Genomic DNA, 14846 nt, shown 5'->3' on the forward strand with positions numbered 1-14846 from the left:
AATCCACTTGTGGCGACCAGCAGCTGCTTCCACAGTCCCCTCCAGACTCCCCTGGGCAGCCAGGGCTAGGTTTAGAAGGACGCCGGGGTGTCTGCACTGCTCTACCTACCTTGCAGGCTGCTGGGTGAAGACGGTTGCTCCTGTTGGGAGGTGTCAGGACCAAGGCGGAAGCACGGTACAGGACGTTATCAGCACCACCTGTAAAGAAAGGGCCAAGACTCCCCGGGTCAGGGGCTCAAGGTCATCTGGTCAAAGCCCCATTTGATACTTCCACTCGTCCCCAATCCCCACCCCCCCTCCACACCAAGGTCACATAGCCCCTACTTGCACACCTCCAGCCATGGGGCACTCACTTCCTGCCAAGGCTGCAAGACCTTCTGTTGGAGAGTCTGGCTGGTTAAAAGGCTTGTCACAAGGATGTGCTAAGATCTCTCTTCCCATGCCTCATACACACTAGTCCTAACTCTACCCTCTGGGGTCACCCAGAACAGGTCTGCCACCCTGTTTCCCAATGTCTCCATAGAGACTTGAAGACAATGACCCTGGGCCCCTCAAGTCTTCTGCAAGTTGTACACCCCCCTTCCTCCAGCTCTTCCTGAGATCAAGGTGTCTGGTTCCCTCCCCCTGCTTCCCTGATCTACTTCAAATGAACCCGGTCCCTACTGACGGCACAAGGCTCAGAATTCAACATTTAGCCGAGCTCTATCCAGGGCAGGGCAAGCAGAATTCTCACCTCCATCATTCTAGATATCATGCCTCTATTAATGCAGCCTAAAGTCCCATGAGCATTGAAGGTAACCTCACTGCATGACTGAATTTAGCTTATGGTCAACTTCAGAGCTGTGGTTCAAGATCCTGGAGTTAGACAAAAATGGCCCCTCATTTAACTAATATGTAACTTAACCAAGTTCCTTCATCTTTCTGAGTCCCAGTTTTCTTCTCTGTAAAAGAGGGATTATGTTAGAACCTATCCCATAGGCTCATTATGAGGATTAAATGAGATAAAATATGTCTAGGGTTTTGAACAGTGTATGTGCTTACTCTGATTATTAATCTCTAAGCCTTTTTCTAAAAATTATATCTTTCTCATCCTGTACTGGTGCAGATTGGGGACCCAAGCTGTTTACATGCCATGTCCCCACCTCTATGCTTAGCATTGCTCTATTATTGTAAGACTGTATTATCACTATCTGGTGATGGGTCTCTCTCTCCCATCAAACTGTGAGCTCCATTAGACTGTTTTGCCTTTGAAACTCCAGCGCTGGCACGTGACCTAGCAAACAGCAGGACCAGTGGGTATATGCTGGATGACTAAATGAAGGGCCAGCCTACGCCGGCCCCAGAGTAGATAGTGCAGCCCAGTCTTTCAGCTCCCACACTTTCAGGGACAACCTGGATCGTCGCCCTACCTCACTCCCAGACCCATTCACAGCTCATCCACATTCAGGGAGCAGCTGAGCACACTCGCTCCTGCCTGAACTGGTAAATTTCTCTGCACAAACCTCCAAGCCAAGGGGAGACAGTCCAAGATTCCAAATGCAGTGGAGCCCTGCAGGCTCCTGGGATTAAGACACAAATGAACCCTATTCTTAGCTGACAGTAAATGGCTCAGACAGTCCTGAGGATGTCTGCATTGTGAGTGGCACCAGTGCATAGCAAGAGATCTGGAAAGAGGTTGGGCGCTTATCTGGGCCCCATGACCTAGATGCCCCTAAATGCCACCTCCATGGGCCCTCTTCAAAGAGTTCCACAGAAACTTCCCAGTTCCACGGGATAGATCAAAGTAGAGCTGGGTTCCTGCAAATGACTAATGACATCCCACTTTCTGTTAACTCCCTGAGGACAAACCTTTCAAATCCAGCCCCCTTCTCTGACACACCTCCAAATCTCACGCTCATCCTCACCGGCAGTGCTGCATTTGTTCCCAAGTGCCACCTGTTTCACCCTCAATGCTCTCCATCTCAGCATCAGCACCGTCACCCACCATGTACACACGGGGCCAGGCCAGACACCGAGGCACCCACCTCTTCAGTCTTCCCTGCTCTGTCACGCTCAGCTGCAAAACTGCCTGCTGGTTCTACCCTAATGCATCCACTTCTCCCCACCCCGACTGCCAACATTTTGGTCCAGGCACCATTGCCTCTCACCTGGGATACTGCAGTGCTTCCTACCTGGTCCTCCTGCTTCCTCTCTCCTCGCCTACAAAGCAAGCCCAGACCACTGTTACTCCTCTGCTCAGACTCGACCATGGCTCCCCGACAGCCCCCAGGTAAAACACAAGATCCTCAGCGAACCTTTCAAAGCCTTTTACGATCTGCCCCCATCAGCGCCTTGAGCCTCAGCTCTCATCAGTTCCTGTCTTCCACCCACACCCCTCCAAGCTCCAGCCAGAGGCAGCTGCACTCTGTTCCTTGAATCTTCCTGTAATCTTTGCACAGACTGTTTCCTCTGTTCCCAAACTCTCTTCCATCCCTCCTGTTCTTTTCTCCCGCTCATGATCAAGCCCAGCTTTCCTCCAAGAGCTCTCCTCTAACCTCCCCTTCCCCCATGAGGCTGAGCTCCTCTGAGCCACCACCCATCTCCCCTGTCACACTGTTAATGGTCTGTTTCCAAGTCAGCCTCCCCCATCAGACCAAGACCTGCTCCTGGCTATCCCAGCGCCTAGTCTAGGGCCACCACAGCTCAAGATTCATCGAAGGAAAAAACTGGTAAATCACATGCATGCACACATGCGTGTACACGTGTGTGCACACGTGCATAAACACTCATGCGCACACGCGTTCACAGAGACGGCAAAGGGTACAGGTGCTGCCATCTATGGGCAGAAAGAGCATTACACTCTTTTCCAGGCTCTGGACACCGAGAGCCCCAGGGTTTCAAACTCAACTGGGTTTAGAATTAGCTCCAGCTAACTCCAAGTTGGTCTGTTTTCCATTTTGGACCTTAAGGCTGCCACAACTTAGAAACAAGGTCCATAAACCACTAGCTCGAGTCTACCACCCACATGTTGGATGGAGCCATAAAGAGGAAGTGTCCTTCCAGTACTCACCGTCCCAGTCTGGGGCTCGCGTGGCGCCTGTTTGCTGAATTATATCTTAGGGAGGGAGAGAAGCACTTTCTAATAGTCAGAGCTGCCCACAAGTGGAAAGAGTGAGCAGAGAGCTTGCCGTTAGTGAAAGCGTACAAGCACCAGGAACCCCATCTGTCCGGGTGGCTGAAGAGGAGCTTTCTGCCCTGGAGGGGGGGGGGGGTGGTGGTTGGGGGAGGCTGGAACAGAGGTGTTCTATCCTAAAAGACTGCTCCCAGCTCGCTGGGAGGACCCTCAGATTTGGTGGGGGCAACGTGTTATCTGTCCAGTAACGCCAGAAGGGTTCAAATGGCCGCCCCAATGACAACAGCTGTCATTTTTTGAGCACCTACCAAGTGTTAAATTCCTTACATACACCATGTCTCATCCTCACAATAACTCAGCCAGCAGATGTCACAGTCCCTATTTTGTGAAGGAAGAGCAGAAGTTCAGAGAGGTGAAGCAATGTGCTCAGGGTCACACAGCTAAGATGTCGGGCCAGCTCCCATCAAGTCAGGCTGCCTCCCCGATACCTTGGTCTCACTAAATTTCAAGCTATAAGGCTGGGCCTCTCGCTCACTAGAGAAAAATATAAAGCTCCACTTACTCTAGACCGGGGTTAGCAAACTTTGACAGTAAAGAGCCAGAGAGTGAGTATTTTAGGCTTTGCAGGCACATACCCTCTCTGTTTCATATTCTTCCTTGTTTAGTTTTGGATTTTCTTTTTTACATCTTTACATCTAAAAAAATGTAAAAACCATTCTTAGCTTAGAGACACACAAAAACAGGCTGGGGCTTCCCCGGGGCTGTAGTTTGCAGCCTACAGCTACAAAAGAATAATATTTATAATCTTGAGTATGAAAACTTCTGGTGGAAATGTTTATGCCAAATGCTAGGTCCTTCAGCTGTATTTCTCCCCCTTCAGATGGCTTCCTACTGAGTCACTCTCTCCTGAAGAAGAGCCCTACCTCGCTCTGCAATTAGGTAGCAAAATATTTCAAGGGCTGTTCAGATTCTAGAAACTCATAACTGTGGACCAAATACAGTTCAACTCAGTGTTGTGAAGAGAGGAGGGAGGCAAATACGATGGGTAGAAAGAAACTCAAAGAGAAGACATCAAGAGATGTGGGCTCTAGTCTGGGCCCTTACCAAAGGATTTAGAACCTTACTGTGCAAAGTGTGGTCCCTGACCCAGCAACATCTGCATTACCTGCAAGCCTGTTAGAAATGCAGAGTATCAGGCCCCACTCCAGACCTATGGAACCAGAATCGCATTTTCACAAAATCCCCAGGTGATTTGTGTGCAAGATAAGTTTGAGATGCTCTAGAACATCCCTTACAACCAACTGCAACATTGTTAACAAAACCCTTCCCCCGAGGAGAGAAAGGGTCCAAAGGCATCTTTTTTTATGTTGTAATATTAAGTCTCTGCCCTAACGTCTGCACCACTGACCTCAAAAAGCTTGAGGTCACCCACTTTAGGATGCACAATCAAGAGACCAAGACCTGCCGCTGGATCTTGTGATTAAGCCTTTGACTGGTGGAAAAGTAGACCCAGGCGGACCAGAGAAGGTGCCCATCCCCATTTCACAGTGGCGGAAACCGGCTAGAGAGGAAAATGACTTTCACAGGACAACACTGCCAGGACAGACTCGGGGTCTGACCATGACCAAGTTCCTTTCTTCCCAGGTCTTGGGTTTAATAATAACTGAAATCCTTTCGGTTTAGACCAGAACTTTTGAAATCTCACAAGTGGTGGAGCAGAAATCAGAGAACTTGCTTTGTGCTTTAGGAAATTCACTTGCTCTCTCTGGGCATTAGCATCCCTGGCCATGGAGTGAGGAGGTGGGACCAAGCAACTCCCGAGGTCCAGCTGTTATGGTCGGAATCTGGAAACGGTTTCAAGGCGAGGAGGCAGTCAGGAGAGAAGCCTTCAGCAGAGGGTGACCACAATCACAACAAAGTCTCTGCACTGGAAACAAAAAGGCAAGTCCCTCTGTCCTAAGCATGGAGGCAGAGCAGTGACCGGGCACAAGCTCAAGGTCTTATGGCAAGTGCCAAGCAGAAACTGGAGTGAGAACAGATCCTCTCTGCCTCTTCAGCCTGGGATCTTAATCGTCATCCCTTACTGATGCTGAACTGTGCAGATCTACAGGCATACCTCGTTATATTGCACTTCTGTTTATTGTGCTTCATAGATACTGTGTTTTTCACAAATTGAAGGTGTGTGGCACCCTTCGAGCAAATGGCCTTGTGGCATCATTCTCCCAACAACATTTGCTCACTTTGTGTCTCTGTGTCACATTTTGGTAATTCTCGCCATATTTCAGACTTTTTCATGATTATTATATTTGTGATGGTGACCTGTCATCAATGATCTTTGCTGTTACTACTACAACTCGCTGAAGTCTCAGATGATGGGTAGCATTTTTTAGCAATAAAGCATTTTTGAATTAAGGTATGTACATTTTTTTTTTAGACAGAATGCTATTGCACACTTAATAGACTACAGTATAGTGTAAACATAACTTTCACATGAGCTATGAAACCAAAAACCTTGTGTGACGCGCTCTCTTGCAATATTCACTTTATTGTAGTGATCTGGAATCGAACCCACAATACCTCCAACTTATGCCTGTATTTGCTAAATGAAGAAATGAAGTAGATGTTTCAGGAAAATGGTCCCTGAGCCTTCTAACAGGACAGCTTGCCTTTTGATAACCAGCTTCCAATGCTCCTTAAAGAATGCTGCCACCCTTGTGAATGGCTGGTGGAAATAAAGAACTGCTACAACCTTTCAAGGGTGGCAATTTGGCAAAATGTAGCAAAAGCTGTAAATACATCATTTTTGACCCAACAACTTCATTTCTTGGGCTCTCTTGTAGAAAATAAAGAAAGAGGAATAATTTATGCACTAGAATGTTCATTGCAGGATTGTTTATGAACAGCCTGGATGCCTAATAATACAGGGTCAGTTAAGTGAACAATTCACACCATAGATACAATAATAGAGAGTAATAAAAAATCAGGTCAGCATTTATCATTTTAATAATAAAAACGCAAAACTTGTTTTTTACAAATAAAATGCATTATTTCACTTCTTTAATTCCCCCAGACTATTGGAGTGAAAGGTTTTAAATAAACATGCGTTTATCTACTTAGGTAGGATATACTTTTGTTTTCTAATCATTTTTTATTTTTTAACGTCTTTATTGGAGTAGAATTGCTTTACAATGGTGTGTTAGTTTCTGCTGTATAACAAAGTGAATCAGTTATACATATACATATGTTCCCATATCTCTTCCCTCTTGCGTCTCCCTCCCACCCTCCCTATCCCACCCCTCTAGGTGGTCACAAAGCGCCGAGCTGATCTCCCTGTGCTATGCGGCTGCTTCCCACTAGCTATCTATTTTACGTTTCGTAGTGTATATATGTCCATGCCACTCTCTCACTTTGTCCCAGCTTACCCTTCCCCCTCCTCGTGTCCTCAGGTCCATTCTCTAGTAGGTCTGCATCTTTATTCCCGTCCTGCCCCTAGGTTCTTCATGACCATTTTTTTTTTGATTCCATACATATGTGTTAGCATACGGTATTTGTTTTTCTCTTCCTGACTTACTTCACTCTGTATGACAGTCTCTAGGTCCATCCACCTCACTACAAATAACTCAATTTCGTTTCTTTTTATGGCTGAGTAAGTATACTTTTAAAACTCTTTTAAAAATTAAATTTAGAGTACTAAATAACATGAAAAAATATTTATGTTATAATGTTGGAAAAAAACTGAAAAGAATAGAAGATTACAAATGTGGTATGACCACAATTATATGGGGGTAAAAAAAAAAAAATGTGCTGAAAATATCAGGAAGGAAATGCACCCAAATGTTAGCGGCGATTATCTCATGTTGGCAGAATTATGGACAGTTCTTATTTTTTTATGCTATTTTTATTTTCTAGATTTCCTATCATAAAGAGTTATATTTAGAACAAGAAAAAAAGTCATTGGAAGAGGCGGGGAAAAGTACCCATATCCCATGGGTATCCCACCCATACCACTTTGCCACTCCCCCCAAATTAACTGGTATTTACTGAGTACCCACCAGGGGCCCAGCACAGCCACAGCCACTATAAAAGGAAAATTAAGGGCCAAGCCCCACCCTGAAGGCTCACATATACCGGGTGTATATTCTTTGTCTGGCAAATAAGCGGAGCCCAGATGATATCCTTGCTGAAGCTGGAAAGAAATAAGGTTGTTTGCTTAACCAGTTCAGCAGAATAAATAAATCTACTCCCACTGGTGCGGTGGTGCCTTCATCCGAGTTCCCTGAGAAGCTCTGCGGCGCCTTCATCCGAGTTCCCTGAGAAGCTCTGCGGCTCTAACTGCTGCTGGAGCCCCCTTGGGAAGAGCATGTTTCAGGGATACATTACAGCCCAGGAAGAAAACTGTTACCCCTGAGTCCAAGCATTGAATGTAAGAGGTTCTGAAGCAGAATCAGCAAGGTATTGGAAGGAGTAGGATGGGGGGCCTGGGAAGGAACCTAACTGGCCACGTGGTCCCTGGGGACCCCTGGGCATGAGAGCTCACATCTCCAGGCCTCAGTTTCCTCATCTGTGAAATGGGACCCATAACAACCTCAGGGCTACCGTGAGGCTCAAAAAAGAGAAAGTAAGGCATTTCAGCTCTCTAGGCTGAACATCAATTTCCTTATCTGTAAAACTGAGTCAATATCTCCTCCCTAGTAGAGCTGTCAAAAGATTAAACAAGGCAGTGAAGACAAAAAGTGAACACAGACAGTAAGAATACTACAGACAGGGGCCCTCATCCTTATTGCTTATGGAACAGGGACTAGGATACATGAATGAATCCTAGGCCTCAACTTCCCTATCTGTAAAATGGGCAACCAATTCAACACACAAAGACCAAATTTATGAACAGTAGCTGAATCTCCAGCTGGCACTGGTGCAAGTCACTTAAACAAAAATGATTGCTGTGGGCTCACTTTATGCTTACAGACGTGCGGGTCCCATGTTCCTGCACTGAGCACAAAGCCCTGACTCAGAGGCCACCAGAGCTGGGAAAGCCTGATGTTATTCTATCCACCCCCCTAGTGCCAGGAGGACACCGGGGCCCAGAGGAAGGCAAGGATTAGCTCAAGTCACCCAGTAGTTTGTCAGTGGCAAAACCAGGACCCAAGCCCAGGCCTTCTGCTGTCCAGCCTTGCCCACCATGCCTACTGCTGTCCTCTGCCCTGCCCTTAAATTGTTGATGTGGTCCCAGGCAGGGCAGGGGGGAGCAGTCAGTCTACAGCCGGGGGTGGAGAGTGGGGAAGAAAAACTAGAGAGCAGCAGGAACCCAGCCTGCCTGTGGTCTCCAAACTCTCAAACCACACCAGGCTGAAATATGACACAGGCTCACTCAGTTGAAAGGGAGGAGATATTTTTACTTAACATCCCCCAGCTGCCTGAACACTGGTCTCTTTCTTTCCCTCCCCCCCAAAATGCATAGCTCCTGGGACCTGGTTTTCCCTGCTTCTGCCAGCATTTTCTCAGGAAATAACCGTGGGGCAAGAGGGGTGCCCACTCTTCCTGGCTTCCTCAGAAAGCTTTCCAGAGCATGGGCTCAAATGGTGAAAGGAGGGAGACTGGGCCTGGCTGGGCCACCTGCTAACTCTCTGAGTGACCCTGGGCAAGTCTGTGTCCTCTCAGAGCCTGAATTCCCTAAAACGGAGGGGAGATGGACTTACACTCTGGAGTCCTGTAGACAGTACAGAAAAGCATCAGTTTACGCACAGTCCCAAGAGGCCCCTCCAGGCCTATGTGCTGCAGAGCTGAGCTCCCCAAGCCACACACACTGATTTGCATCCCTCGTCACAGCCACAGCAAAACTCCCCCTCAGTTCTCATCATGTCAGGACTAAACAGAACCTCCGGGAGAACATTTAGTGCAGTGATTAAGAGCTACAGCTCTACAGTCAGACCTCCAGAATCCTGTCACCGACACCTAACAGCCTCACAACCCGAGGCACGTTATTTAGCCTCTCTGAGCCTCAGTTTCCTCCTCTATAAAAGCGGATAATAGTAGCTACCTTAGAGGAACGGTTGTGAGGAACCAACAAAGTAATTAATGTTCCAGCGCTTGTTTTACTAAAAGGTAGCTTTTTATTATTATCACGGAGACCAACATCTCCATTTTACAGATGAGGTCACTGAGGCCCAACAAACTGGGACTTGTCCAAGGTCACTCAGAAGAACTCAGACTACAGCTCCACTCCCAGGTCAGTGTGTCTAACTTCTCTTAGCCCTACAATCTCTAATAACCAAATATACATGCTCAGAGACTAGATACAGGCTGTAAAGTTTTCTTGAAGAAATGCCTCAGCAAAGGATGACAGACCATACAGAAATCATCTCCATGACCTGGCAACTTCTCATGAGAGACCCAAACGGCCCACATGGAGTGGGGAGAAGTGACCCTCTGGCACTGGATGGCTAAGAAGTGTGAAGGCATCCAGTCTACAGCCCTTGCTTGTGCCAGCTTGGCAGAAGTGCACACAAGGCTGTCAACAGGGGCCACCTCTTGGGAAAGAAGCGGGTTAGAGGGATGAAGCCCACTCTACACCCTTCTTTACGTTTGAATCTTTAACAATATCTTTTTGCTTTAAAAGTAAAACCCAACACTGAACAACTCAGAATAACAGCAACCTTATCCGATAGCTACAAGCCTATTGTCTGCTTTGAGATGAAATTTACTGCAGGTTCTGACAGGTTCTTCAGCTGGGCTTCCAGAATCTGCCACTCTAGTCCATTCCGTGGTCTCTGCTCCGGTTCAGACCTGCACTCTCTTGACCACCCAACAGCCTCCTCGGGATCTCCCTGCCTCCAGTTAGCCCCTTCCAGTGCATCTGCTACATCAGTCACAAGATTAATGAGAGTTTTGATCACTGCCTTCAGGATAAAGTAATTCCAAGCCCTTAGTTTACAATCTAGTTCCATTTTGATTTACGGTCTCAACTCCCACCACTCCACCTTTCATTCATCTGCCATTCTAGCCATGTTGATTGTTCAGAAAACCTCAGTGCCTTTGCATGAGCTGTTCCAGCTTCTTAGAATGCCTTTTCCCCAATCGCTTTATGCCCTAGAAAACTATTACTCATCTCCAAGGCCTGGGTCGGCCAGACAGACTTAATCACCCCTTTAGGCTGAAGTAGCTCTCAGTATTGCATGTTTGTTCCAACCACTACAGATGAGAAGCATCTTGAGGACAAATAGCTTTGTCCTCCTCAAGGCTCTGGGGCCCCTCACAGGGTAAGACACAGAACATGGACCCAGAAGAGCGCTAAATCCAGGAAGGAGGGAAGGAAGGAAATGCCATGAGAGGCAACCCCTACAGCCTCCTCCTGGGAGCCGCTTGCTTTTCCAGATTCATGTCAGTCCACAATAAAAAAGACTATGGAAAATTCTGGAGGAAAGTTCCTTTCCCTGATTCACACGGAAACATTTGCTGCTGTGAAACTCACCCGGGTGCCAATGCAAGCTCCCCCGGCTGTTTACAATTTCCCTGGCATTTATAAATAGTGAGGCCCCAAAGAGGAAAATGGAGTTTCAAGGGAGGTGGATGCCAACTGTCCCCACTCCCAGCCCACCTCCTTTGTTCCAAGGCCTCTACCCCTTAATTAACATCCCCAGGAAACACCAGCCAGCACCCCAACATGTGGGTGTGTGTTGGTGCAGGGGTGTTGCTGCAGTGCTCAGTTTCTTCGTGAAGGGAACTCGAGACTCAAGAAAGAGTCTACAGTCCCACCAGCTAGGAGTCAGCTAAGTGAGGCCTGCAACTGGGTCCCAGCGCTGCCCCTTCCTCATTGTGTGACTATCAGCTAGTCCCTGCCCCTTCCTCATTGCGTGACTATCAGCTAGTCACAAACTCTCAGGGCCCTTCAGTTTTCTCAACTGTGGAACGAACAGGGCTGCGGGGAGACTCCAACAAGCTATGGTCACTGTAAAGTAAAGTGCGGCAAGAGTTCACAGTGCCCTGGTCAGAAACATGGTCCTGGGAGAACAGGACCTGCAGGATTAAGCCTAAAAGCCTCCAGAGGCCCTGCCTTCCACAAAAAGCAGTTACCCCCAGGGCAGCCCTGAATGTCCTTGGCCCTACAGAGTTCTGGGTGTTGTAAAGATGTCCTCTCTGCTCTGAGGAAGATGTGAAAGCAGGATAAGGAGTGGATGTCTGGGCAGATGAGGGGCTGCAGAAGAAGCCAATGTCCCCTGCATCCCCCACAGTCTCCAAGGACCCAGGCTTCCTTCTGGCCACTGTCCAGAGCAGCCGGCCTGCACTGAGCCAGGAAACACTGCTGTAATCACGATCTGGGGCGTTTGGACCCAAGAAGAGATGGGGGCCTAGAGGGAAAGGGAGATTCCCATCACTGTCTTCAACTCTGAAAGAAGTTTCCGTGTGCGTCAGGGAAGAGAACATACTCTGCAGGGCGGGGGAAAAGACAGTACCGACAGGTAGCAAGTGCAAGCGGATTCCGGAGTAGGAGGAAGCACTTTCTAACAGTCCTGGGCCCTGAAAGAGGAAGGAGGTCGAGGGCTCCTCATCGTCGGGGGAGCGCAGGCAAAGGCGTTAACCCTGGATGGAATCCAGGATCCGCGGAGCAGACCCGCCCAGCGGAGCCACCGCCCAGCCCGCGCGCTGGAGACCGCCGGCAAGCGAGTGCAGGGGTGACCCCGGGCCCACTTAACCCCAACCGCGCGAACTGGGTCAAAGTTAGTTCAGGTGCTTGCAGCAAACGGGGCCTGTGGGTGGAGGCCTGAACCTCCTCCTCCCCTGCCCTAAGCCCCCAATCCAACTCTCCTTGGTCCCCTGGAAGACCAGCAAGGTGAGGGAGGAAGCTCTTCTCCAGCGATGCCCCGGCTGCCGGGCCGAGATCCAGGCGCGGGCAACCTCGGACAGGACCGCGAGAGGAGGGAGAAAGACCCAGAGGCCCGGGATCCCCAGATGCCCCAGGGTCGTGGTCGCTCCCCTCCCCTACCTGCTGCTGCGGCGCTGGCGACGGCGGCTGCTGGGTCCAGCTGTGCTCAGCTGGTTCCTGGCTGCAGGGCAGGGGCGCTGAGGTCGCCGGGCTGGGATGGGCAGGGCGCGGGCGGGAGCCGCCCTCAGGGCGGGGCCGCCGTGCGGTCGGGGGGGAGAGGGGAGGAGCGACGGCCCCTCCCATAGGCGGCGGGAAGGATGGCGACTCTGGCTCCGGGCTGGCGTTCGTGGAGTGCACTGCATGTGACTTTGCCCCAGACCCCGCGCTATTTGCCCAAGGAAAGCATCAAGCTCCCTGCTTTACACGGGAGGAAACTGAGGCCCGGAGGCGGAGGGGAGATCTGAAGGAACCTGGCGGGCAGGGGAGGAGACCCGGGGAGAGCTTGAGCTGGGCTGGGGCCAAAGAGCTCAGTTGGAATGGGCAGCGTGCGGAGGCGGATTCAGCTCCGGGGGAGTTCAGGCTTCAGAGGCAAAACCACTGAAACCTGGGCAACCCACAAAACCGGGGAGGCGTATAAGCAGCAGCTAGACCCACTGAAGGGAACAAAGGATCAGAATGATTCCCAACTGCATTCAGAAACAAGAAATATAAGAAATGCCAAAGCGCATCCTTGTCTTTAAAATATTAAGCGGCGGCTTTGGAGTCAGACCGCCTGGGGTGGACCCCCCCCCCCACACTTACTAGTCCTGTAACTTCGGGCAAGTGACTTAACGTATCAAAGTTTCAATTTCCTCATCTGTAAAATGGACATCATAGTTTCCTCTTCACGGGGCTGTTGGGAAGATTCAGTGAGAGAAAGACTCTTAACACAATGGCTGGTACCGTGGGTTCTCTATAAATGGACGTTCTTATTAGTGTGACGGCGGATATTACTTTAGATGATAGAGCAAATCCACCTTGTCAAAATATGAATGCCACGTCACTTTTAAACAAATGTAATATTTTATTTATAGCAATAGCATCTCACATGCATGTGACAGAGAGCCATTTACGATGGAGGAGGGCATAGGACAGCCTCCCAACAGTCCTGTGCACATGTGATATCCTGGCCTCTTGCAGCTGCTCTGTGACTCCGAGTTGGGACGATTCACACTGCAGGAGACTAGAGCAGATGACTGCGAGGTCCATTCTCAGCTTAGGTGCTGGCAGCAGTCCCATGTTCAGCTGGGTAAACCTCCCTCCAACAGAAGGTAAAAGGTACCAAGTCAATAATTGCCGAGTGCTGGGAATAGAGACAGAAAAGCTTGTGTTGTCAAAGTAGCAGAGAAGCTAAGAGCACACACTCACTTCCTGGTTTTTCCTAGTGTTTCCACTGAGTAGCAGTCAGGGAAGCCACAGGGCCTGGGGAAATCCCAGCCTGGCTCTTCCTCCTGCCCCCAATCCCTTTCTACAACTCTAGTGATTACAAGAACCATTTCTTGAACACCTCGTGCCATGCTCTGGGCTTCCCACATGCTACCGACGTTCATCCTCACCTTACCCATTCCCTGCTCCCCCAGGGTAAGCGTTACCATGTGCAGTTTTCAGATGAGGAGACCCAGGCACAGAGAGGGTTAAGTAGCTCTCCCGAGTTCACACAAGTGACACTGTGCATGTCTGAGTCCTTGGCCCCCTCTTCTTTGCTCAATGTCCTCTGTCATACTCTGCCACTCTTCCTGGCTTGGCAAACTCTGTCCAGTTCCACTTTCTCTGAGAACTGAAGCAGGATGCCTCACCCCCAGGAGGCTCCCACCTTCACCCCCAGGAGGCTCCCACCCTCTCTCTGCCACTCCCTGCTTTTTCCCAGAGGCTGCCTGTGGCCCACTGCGGGATAGATGGGGAGGAAGGCATAAACACAGACTATTTGGTTCTAGGCTCTTTGATTACAGTCCCTGGTATACACATGACCTCGAATTATCTAACTTATCATTTCCAACCCCAGCAACTTCTCTCAGGCAAAGAGAGGGAAACCTCTGAATCTGTGTCTTCAGATAACTGGAGGATATGATATTGGCATGGAGGAAACATTGGAGAACATCTAATCCAACCCCTCATTTTAGAAATGGGGAAACTGAGGCCAAGAGAGCAGAGAGGCTTGCCCACAGAACACTCTGACAGCTCCATTTGGTCCTGGAGAAGCCCATCAGTCTAGACTGTCACGAGAAATAATTTTAAAAAATGATTATGACAACAAGAGTGACATCCAATAAGACATCGGAGGGCCAAGCAAATTCCTAGCGCTCTGCTCTATATATGTCAACAGGACAATGTGTGTCTCACAGCTAATCAGGATATATCTCGGCCTGACCCTTCAGTCAGGGTCAAGTCAGCCTTGCGTGGATGCACAGAGGTCTCCTCTGCCTTGGTGTCTTATTCTCATTTCTTTCTAGACTCCTTTTTGTACTCCTCTCCCCATTGGTCTAGGGATCAGTAAGGACTGTTTGCCCTGTAGCTCCCCTTCAGAGTGAATGTCTTCTTGTTCTTGCTGATATGGACCTCCTCTCATGGAAGAACTTTGACGTCTTTTGCCAGAAGACCACCTCTTTCCCAGGAGTGAGGATGGGGGAAACAAAGGCCACACCCAGGCCATGCAGTAGACAATTTGGGGGTACCCGCTCCCTCTTCTGAGACTGCCTTTCCCCATCCACAGTGGTGGCCCTCACTTGGTACCCAAGTTGGTACTATAACTCTCACCCCACCACAAACACAGTTGACACCATCTGGAGTGGACACCACAACCAAACTGCACTATCAGAGTTTGGAACTAGAATTTGG

At 49.3% G+C, this 14846-nt stretch overlaps 1 protein-coding gene across 3 annotated transcripts in view; it reads right to left on the reverse strand.

Moving 5' to 3' along the window:
• Window positions 1-12225, reverse strand: part of GSN (gelsolin) — a 56833-nt gene extending 44608 nt beyond the window's left edge. For all 3 annotated transcript variants that reach the window (XM_067743461.1, XM_067743460.1, XM_067743459.1), the window contains exons 1-2: window positions 12093-12225; window positions 110-198 (exon numbers count right to left, since the gene is read on the reverse strand). The gene's annotated coding sequence lies outside the window, so the exon portion shown is untranslated. The remainder of the gene's footprint in view (window positions 1-109; window positions 199-12092) is intronic.
• Between the last annotated feature and the right edge of the window lie 2621 nt (window positions 12226-14846).

Source organism: Pseudorca crassidens, chromosome 7, assembly GCF_039906515.1.
Source record: "Pseudorca crassidens isolate mPseCra1 chromosome 7, mPseCra1.hap1, whole genome shotgun sequence".
NCBI lineage: Eukaryota > Metazoa > Chordata > Mammalia > Artiodactyla > Delphinidae > Pseudorca > Pseudorca crassidens.